The sequence below is a fragment of the Colletes gigas genome, unplaced genomic scaffold, assembly GCF_013123115.1.
Source record: "Colletes gigas isolate AHSC1104 unplaced genomic scaffold, ASM1312311v1 Colletes_gigas_Sc00096, whole genome shotgun sequence".
Lineage (NCBI taxonomy): Eukaryota > Metazoa > Arthropoda > Insecta > Hymenoptera > Colletidae > Colletes > Colletes gigas.
The window spans coordinates 140,884-150,341 of NW_025106723.1; the positions used below are offsets into that span (position 1 = coordinate 140,884).

A 9,458-nucleotide genomic window follows, 5' to 3' on the forward strand; every position below is an offset into this window, starting at 1 on the left:
GTTTGGAACCTATGACTGGGATGTTTGTGTAAGGATGATTCTAGTGCGGTATCTATGTTGGCTTATGAGTTAGTCATACAAGATTTTCCTATGTTATTAGAAAGTAGATATATGACGAAAGTTATACAACTTTATAGTTCCTAGCATGTATAACATGTATATGTATATAACGCATGGTCGCTTCGTATGGAAAGTCAATGAATCTTCAAATAGCGCCCAGGTCTGATTTCGAGAAATGTAAGGTCTGTCAGTCACGATGGCTTTTGTCGTTTACTGACGATTCGAACGGGTGGCGATGCCAGCAGGCTTGCTTTCGAGAAATGTAAGCGACGTCAGCGATGCAAGAGCGAGAAGGAAAGCGAGAATCAGCCTGTTCTTCTCGGCTCTTCCGAAACTCAACGAGCTCACGTACACGCAATTGGGCATAGTGTGCGAAAGTGAGGAATGAGGAGTTTCCGGGGCCCCGATGCACAGTCTGATTAAACTGATTTCGAGTCGCAAATACGTTTCTGCCGAGTTATTTTTTTAATAAATGATGTATTACAATTTAAAATAAAAAATAGAGAATCTGCGGTGTACGTATCAATGAAATACATCCTTAGGAATTTTAATAATCTTGAAATTTTTAAATACTCTTAATCGATTGATTACTCCAATGAAATTAATCGATTAATGTCCAATGATAGACCCTACAGCTTTAATTCCGTTAAAAAATAATAAAATTTATGTAATTCTATTTTCTGTCTCACTTCCTCTTATGTTAATTTCTGAATCTGTTGATAACGTTGCGAGTGACACGAAAATGGTAATGGGGTCCCGGGACCCCAGAAACTCCGGCCGAAAAATTACATTAGGTGATAGGTCTATTCCTATACCTCGTCTGTGGTACATGGAACACGTGTCGCGTTCATGGACCAGAGATGCCAGAAAAGCACCGCCGGGTGCACACGCACACATGCCAGATACGCGTACGTGAGCTCGTGGAGTTTCGGAAAGTCGACAAAGGCAAACTGACGCATGCCCTCTTTCTCGATTCTCCGAAGCTGCCCGAAGTAATTTCGGATCGCCTCGTGGGAGTCGAGAGAGAAAGGCTCACATTTGCCTTCTCGCTCTAAACAACTGAAATCCGACCTCCCGTCAACGGCATACGATTTGGATTCTCGAGCCGAGATTCTCAACTGCCCAGGCATTTTTACTTTCCGACCTATGTAGGCGCACATAAGCAAAGTACCCATAATGAAAAAAAAATTTTGTAAAATTTAGTTTACGGAAATACACGTTTTAAGACCTCCTGATCATATTTTAATTATTGAAAAAAAAGAAATTTTTTTTTATTCCCATGTATGAGCACACATATGTATATTATTAATACGATTTTTGAAAATCAAAATACTTTGAGATTGAAAATTAATAAATTAAAATGAGATTCCACTCTTTACCAGTATTGTGCACGCTGTGGTATTTTTCAATAAGAAGAGTTCTTACTTTTATAACATAAACAAAACAGTAGAATTAATAATTGCAGAAATTAATTAATAATGATTTTCCTCGATTGTTTTGAAATAACCGTATCAATTGGTTATGACGAACTAAATAGAACTAACTAGAAACAAAGGAAAAGTGATCCCGTTTGCCAGTTTAATACAAAGTATGGGTTGTATCTTAAATTTTAAAAGGACATAGTCGAATATTTTTAAAGGTACAAAACATAGCGTTTCATTGTAGAACAGTAACATAAGTTAGCAGGTAATGTCATAAAACTGTTTTTCCCAGCTATATCCCTTTTTACCTGAAGTATAAGGTAAAAAGTACGAGCTACAAGGTACGACTATCCGAAAATCGTTCACATTTTATCAATGTAAATGAAGCGGCCTTTCCATCAGAGTTAAATACAAAATTTTGTAATTTCTGTGAAAACAAAACTTTCAGTAAATGTACGTGGTGCTTGAAATTTTTATGTTTTGACTGTTTTTGTGAAAAGTACCATCCAGATTCATGTACTTCGTACATTGAAAATAACATATGTTAAATGTAATCGGTTAAATTTAACTTTAAAAAAAAATATTCGAAGGTCAGACAAAAATATAATGTCATATTTAGTGTACGATTAAAGTATGATTGAAAAAATAAAAAGAAAAAGTTCAAGCAGGGTTCGAACCAGCAGAGCAGAAGAAGTTCGGAGCTTGCAGGCAAAGACCTCATCACTCACGCCACGCTGATTAGTGGTGAACATAGTTCTATTTCTAAAAATAAGTACCTGTAATAACTTTAATAATATCTCAAAGTATAACCTAACCCAAAACCTGGTACCATTCAAATTTTCCTTGTTAGAAACGAGTTTTCAATTTGTCTTAGCGAAAATCGCAATCACATTTTGCACATTATTCTAAAACATTTGTGGTATTCGTTTTCAATGCGATTTAAGTAAGCATGTAATGTATAAGATTTCATTTAATGTTTTCTTTTCTAGAGAAGATAGAGAAAAAGTTTATATAATTTTTTTTATATAAAATTTAATTCGTCCTAAGATTTATATGAAACATTTAAAAGATTTTTTATACATTATGCCTATACAGGGTGTTCGGCCACCTCTAGCAAAAATTTTAATGAGCGATAGTAGAGGCCAAAATAAGACGAAAATCAAGAATACTAATTTGTTGATGGAGGCTTCGTTGCAAAGTTATTAACATTTAAAGTTCCGCCTGTAGAATGACAATCCGCTAAACAGCTGGTTCGCGCGGACGGTTGCGGCAGGCGAGTGCTAATGGTTCTCACGCAGCATGAAAAATTCTGCTTACCGACATTATCGACAGCCTTAGATTTTTGTCCACTTATGGGAATGCGAACACCTTACGTTGAATAAGATTCAACCTGTCTTATGAAAATCCAGAAGGGCATATCAAAACTCGTCCAACGAGATTTTCACAGAGAAAGGGTGAATGCCAGTTCCAATACACAATGTTGTGAACAAAAATCACCCACATGCGATTATACACGCCCCACGATTGTCCACAGTGTCCACAAGTATCCACAAATAATCCTTTCAGGCACTAACCACTATGCAATTAAATAAACACGTACCGCGATTATGTTATTCGTGAATGTCTACGTGTACGTGTATCACGATTCTTCCGAGTTACTTACGAATAAAACTGTTATTAATTTTTCAAATACACTTCAATTTAAAAATGTAAAAAGGAATCGCAGGATAAATGAAATTTTCGCATCGATTTACGTTCACGGCGAAGAATGTAACAATACTAGCAGCTGACTGTGCCATCGATCGACGAGGTTCAGAGAAACATATGCCGAACAGGCCCCGATTTCTACGTCACTCGCCTCGCTTATCTCTCTCACACACAGCGGAGACAAAGGGCAGCATCGGCACGTGTTCGGCCAGCTAGTCAGTCGTAAAACAGTATCAGTCAAGCTAGTTCACGCGACACATTTCAGTTATGTATTAAGTAGCATGTAAGAAATACAGTGATATAAACAATCAGCGAATACTTATTAAATTCCTGTTTACATTTTTAAATTGAAGTGTATTTGAAAAATTAATAACAGTTTTATTCGTAAGTAACTCGGAAGAATCGTGATACACGTACACGTAGACATTCACGAATAACATAATCGCGGTACGTGTTTATTTAATTGCATAGTGGTTAGTGCCTGAAAGGATTATTTGTGGATACTTGTGGACACTGTGGACAATCGTGGGGCGTGTATAATCGCATGTGGGTGATTTTTGTTCACAACATTGTGTATTGGAACTGGCATTCACCCTTTCTCTGTGAAAATCTCGTCGGACGAGTTTTGATATGCCCTTCTGGATTTTCATAAGACAGGTTGAATCTTATTCAACGTAAGGTGTTCGCATTCCCATAAGTGGACAAAAATCTAAGGCTGTCGATAATGTCGGTAAGCAGAATTTTTCATGCTGCGTGAGAACCACTAGCACTCGCCTGCCGCAACCGTCCGCGCGAACCAGCTGTTTAGCGGATTGTCATTCTACAGGCGGAACTTTAAATGTTAATAACTTTGCAACGAAGCCTCCATCAACAAATTAGTATTCTTGATTTTCGTTTTATTTTGGCCTCTACTATCGCTCATTAAAATTTTTGCTAGAGGTGGCCGAACACCCTGTATATCGGAACAACTATGAAACAAGAGGTATAATCTGTAAGGAGTGTATGTGTGTGGCTAGGAGAACCGTTATCGTTTGCGTCGATAGGAGTGTTTAGTCTAAGCTAGAGTAGGTATCGAGTGAGGTGTTTAGGTTTAAGCTGAAATACGTTTTAGAGACTGCGTCTCGAACGTGCGTTTTGTTTAGGTCATTATTATAAGATAGGAATAAGGAAGGGTCGACTTTGACTGCAGGAACGTCACTCTGTATCGAACGTTAGTCGAGAGCAATCACAGTTTTACGTTTATGATCTTTTATGTTTACGTTTTATGTCTTTCTTTTATGTTCTTTATGTTAAATAGTTAGTAAATATTAAATAATATAATTACATCATTACGTTTAGTGTTCACGTATTTGAATCCGTCCACACGCCTTTGAAATGAGAACATAAAACTTAAATGTAAAGTTTCATTTAAATTCATTCAGCTATTTATATTCAATCGTATTAATAATATACATATGTGTGCTCATACATGGGAATAAAAAAAAATTTCTTTTTTTTCAATAATTAAAATATGATCAGGAGGTCTTAAAACGTGTATTTCCGTAAACTAAATTTTACAAAATTTTTTTTTCATTATGGGTACTTTGCTTATGTGCGCCTACATAGGTCGGAAAGTAAAAATGCCTGGGCAGTCGAGAATCTCGGCTCGAGAATCCAAATCGTATGCCGTTGACGGGAGGTCGGATTTCAGTTGTTTAGAGCGAGAAGGCAAATGTGAGCCTTTCTCTCTCGACTCCCACGAGGCGATCCGAAATTACTTCGGGCAGCTTCGGAGAATCGAGAAAGAGGGCATGCGTCAGTTTGCCTTTGTCGACTTTCCGAAACTCCACGAGCTCACGTACGCGTATCTGGCATGTGTGCGTGTGTACCCGGTGGTGCTTTCTGGCATCTCTGCTTATACTACTAATCATGTTGTACTTTGGAAAAGTGTCGTAATTATCTTGTGATCTTGAAATGTTTGATTTGAAAAATAGATTTGTGTCCTTGTTTCTAGTGTTAAAAAAAATTTGAAATTTTTCAGAACACTAATCTAATTTTGATCAAATTGAGTTTGTAACTTTCATAGATTTGCAGAGAACAATTTGTTGTTCTCCATACTGAACGGATCCTCGAGGATTTGGCAAAATAAAAGATTAATATTTTTTAATTTCTATTATTTCAGTTTTACAATGCTAATATCGTATTCTATGTTATTGTATGTATAATATAATTTAGAATCGTCGAATCTTTTATTAAAAATGTTATTTCAGAATAAAAAAATCGAATTTTTAATCAATAACGTTATTTCTAAATATTAAAATTTAAATTGGCAAAAAGTAAAAATATTAATCTAAAGTTAAAGTGCGATCTAAAGCTGGAACCAATTTAGAACGAAATAATGAATATACATTAATAATTATGGTTTTGATAAGTGTTCTAGCTCCTTTTATGCAAAAAATAATTATTTAATTAGTATGAAAATCAATAATGTTGTACTTTGTATTTATTAAAAGCATAATTAAAATCGATTCGATCTAAGTTCGATTTGACTTTGGTGGCTTTAATTTCTTTTCTTCTCTACTGTAAATTTGTTCCGTTTCGTTAACGAGACTGTCTAATCTCGCGATAGCTAGGTTAGAAACATGTTTTTTATTCTGAGCAATTACTACATTTCTGTGTTGGCTTTATAAAACCTTGGATAGAAAAGAGATTTATTTGAGATTTGGAAATGTAATTTTTGATTGAAGTATGATTGTGATTCTACATATAAATACGTGTACAATTGCAGGTAAACGAAAGAGGAACATTGACAACACACAAACAGAAAACTGAAGAATTTTAATAAGGAGAAGAATACTGGTGTTGGGAAAGAAGAGTAGCACAGACGGAATAGTACATGAAATTATGGTTAAATTGGAAATGTAAGTAAGATAAGAATGTATGGTGGTATTTTAAATACAAAAAGTGTTGATGCAAAGCATTAGAAAGTTAGAAAGAGTTGGGTGAAATATTTATTTGTTTATCAAATCTTTGTCAATATTATTAACTATCTGCATTAATTAATTATACATACACTAATTTTGCAATTGTTACGAATAGTTTGAAATTTCGATGGATGGATAACCTTTACACAACTGAATTATTGCACAGGAACAAACCAGCGGAAGAAGAAAAGAAGAGATCGCACCAAACTGTGAATAAGTATATGACAGAACAGTATGTCCATCCAGACCCTATTTGTGTACATGCAAGTGTATTTGAACTGTGGACTGTCGAAGAGAGCAAACAAGACGTTGATGCTATAGAGAAAACACATGCAAGGCAGATTACAATATTGTGAGAAATGTATCGAGCTCTATAACGTCGTTTTGGAAGCTTATGCCTCCAAAGGGAACTTGGTTAAAGTAATGGAGATTTCTAGAAAGTGATAAAGATGGATTCCGTCAAGCCAACGCCACAAACTTACGTTTCTACGTATATTGGATGCATTGGGAAGAATAAAAATGGGGGGAAAACAAATAGGTAATTCTCATTGTTGAAAATAATATTATGTTTAAAAATGAAAATAAACAAGTTCATTTTTCTTTTACACAGCTCTGTTGAATCAATTGAGACGAGAAATGTTTAATAATAATATATCATTGAATCAGATATTCAGCAATTCATATTTCAAGCACGACCTAAGAAAGATGATTCTGGAATTAATTAGACAAATTTTGCCAAACTTTAAACTACCACCTGATGCAGAATGTTGAATGTGCAATATTCGCATAATCTTTTGAATAAAAAAAAATTGAATGAAGAATAATTATCAAAGTCTAGTGAAGGGCGGAGATCATTACGATGGGGGGAGTTGAAAGATTGTTTGAAAGAGCAAATGCAAAATGAAGCGGAAACTGAAGTGCAAGTTGAAAGCATCGTCAAACATTGTGAAAAAACCCTTCTGTTTCTAGATATGTACGGTACCGCTAAATTCTTTCAAACGTTTATAGAATAAGTATCGATTCTTCGTATTTGTAATTTCTAAAGTCTTCTTTTCGATTGAGATAATAATTTGAATTTGTTCAAACATATACAGGGTGTTCGGCCACTTCTTGCAAAAATTTTAATGAGCGATAGTAGAGGCCAAAATAAGACGAAAATCAAGTATACTAATTAGTTGATGGAGGCTTCGTTACAAAGTTATTAACATTTAAAGTTCCGCCTGAATCATGGCAACCATCGAGCATATGCGTAAGCGTAGGAGGTCAGGAGACGATGTATTACAGGAACCGAGCTTACCGACTTATCGATCGCCTTTCGTGTTTGCGTCAACTCTCAGGACGGCGACCGTGGTACGTTGAATGAAATCCGACAGCCTCTCGTTTTTGCGTCAACTCCCAGGAAGGTAAACGCATATCGTCGAATAGGATTCAACCTGTCTTATGAACATCCAGAGGGGCATATCAATACTCGCCCGACAAGATGTTCACAGAGAGAGGGTGAATGCCTCTTTTAACACACACATTTTTTCTGCATAAGAATCACCCACACGCGAGCATACACGCATCGCGATTGTCCCGTCCGCGAATGTCCACGTGTACGCGCACCACGATTGTCCCGACTGCGAGTGTCCACAAGTAAATACTTTTCGACGAGCACCACTATTCAATTAAATAATACACGCGCACCGCGATTGTTCCGTCCGCGAATGTCCACGTGTACGCGCACCACGATTGTCCCGACCGCGAGTGTCCACATACACAGAGAGAACTGCCTCACAAAAGATGTTCCACGTGGCCACCATTCTCTTGTAGGCACAGCTGCATTCTTCTCTGGAAATTTCGTCGAATATTTTCTAAATGAGCCCCTTCTCGTGACTCAATAATACCAGCTGAAAACGTAATCCGGCAATTGAGTTCGTCGAGCGTGTTTACTGGTGTTGAGTAAACTAAATCCTTTATGTGGCCCCAGTAGAAAAAATCAAGGGGGTTGAAATCAGGTGAACGAGCAGGCCACAGCTGAGGTCCTCCTCGTCCAATCCACTTGTTTTTAAAGTACGCGTTTAAATGCCCGCGTACTGCCAGTGTGGAATGGGGCGGTGCACCGTCGTGCATGTACCACATGTTTCTGCGTACATGTAGTGGTACATCCTCCAGAAGGCTTGGCAACTGCGTTTCCAAAAATTCCAGGTACAATTGTCCTGTTAATCGTTGTGGCAAGACCACAGGAAAACTGGCGTTGTGTATTTATTGCGTAAACCGCGTGTGGGTTTTCTTCTGCCCAAATATGGGCATTGTGTGTGTTTATGTTGCATTTTTTCTCGTTCCGCGCCGCGCACTACACAACACAAACCGCGTACCACACACTACACTGCACTACACAACACTACACAACACAACTTAATATAAACCGCGGATTTCGATTCCACGCACTATCGCGCAATAAAAAAGTAAAACTGGAAAAAAATTTATAATTAGTAAATCTGATTAATGACTGAATATTAATTCAGATTGTAATTCACGGTGAATCTTAAAAATTCTATTAGAAGAGTCGACCGTAGTAGGTTTAGCAGCAAACATTTGCGGCAAACATGGTCTGCACGTTCGCCGATCGCAGGTAACTCCGAATCGCGCGACAATAGGTTGCCCTACCTGGAACTTTTACAGGGAGGGAAATGCAATTTGTCAGTCAAAATTTTTCACAGAACCTACGCGTTTCTGAACAGAAGCGGACGCACGCGATGGAACGCGTAAACGCAGAGTATTATCGTTCGTTCTTCGTTTTCGCGGACTCCAAGGGGAACGCGAAGAAAGCCGCCCGCACGTATCGCGTCCATTATCCCAGCGAAAAGGAACAACAATCCTGAAGGTAGCAAAGTTTGAAGAAGCAACAATCCAGGAAGGAGCAACAATTCAGGGAGCAACAACCATTCAGGAAGGAGTAACAATTCAGGAGGGAGTAACATCCAGGCACCGTTATCAACCCAGGAAGGAACAATCGAAGAAGGGTGCAACGGAACGCATCGGTATGTGAAAGTGAAAAGTGTTAGTGACCGTGCTGTGAAGTTTTTTCGGGGTGAGAAGCAGGTACAGCGATCGGGCCGTCCCATCAGCTGATTTTCGTTGGGGTTTTTGACCTTGCCGTGACCGCCAGCGGTGCATTGGCCGGGCCCTATTGTCAGCGCAGTAGGTCAACTTGCAGGTGAATGGGTATGTCGAATTTCAATTATTTCTCTATTAACCCTTTGCATTCGAGGAATGTTTCGGTACGCAGAAATCCAGTCTGCTTTTTCAGTATAGTTTTTAATAT

The 9,458-nt window shown here is 37.7% G+C and overlaps 1 long non-coding RNA gene across 3 annotated transcripts; it reads left to right on the forward strand.

The window, feature by feature from the left end:
* Positions 1–5,054: 5,054 nt before the first annotated feature.
* Positions 5,055–8,562, forward strand: LOC122404028. Of its 3 annotated transcripts, none has more exons than XR_006259673.1 (5): positions 5,055–5,119; positions 5,956–6,088; positions 6,318–6,689; positions 6,762–7,124; positions 7,246–8,562. It is a non-coding gene; the product is annotated as an uncharacterized LOC122404028 (long non-coding RNA). The 3 variants fall into 3 exon arrangements; XR_006259674.1 differs by lacking the exon at positions 5,055–5,119 and adding an exon at positions 5,649–5,800; XR_006259672.1 differs by lacking the exon at positions 5,055–5,119 and having other exon boundaries at positions 5,649–6,088.
* Positions 8,563–9,458: the final 896 nt, after the last annotated feature.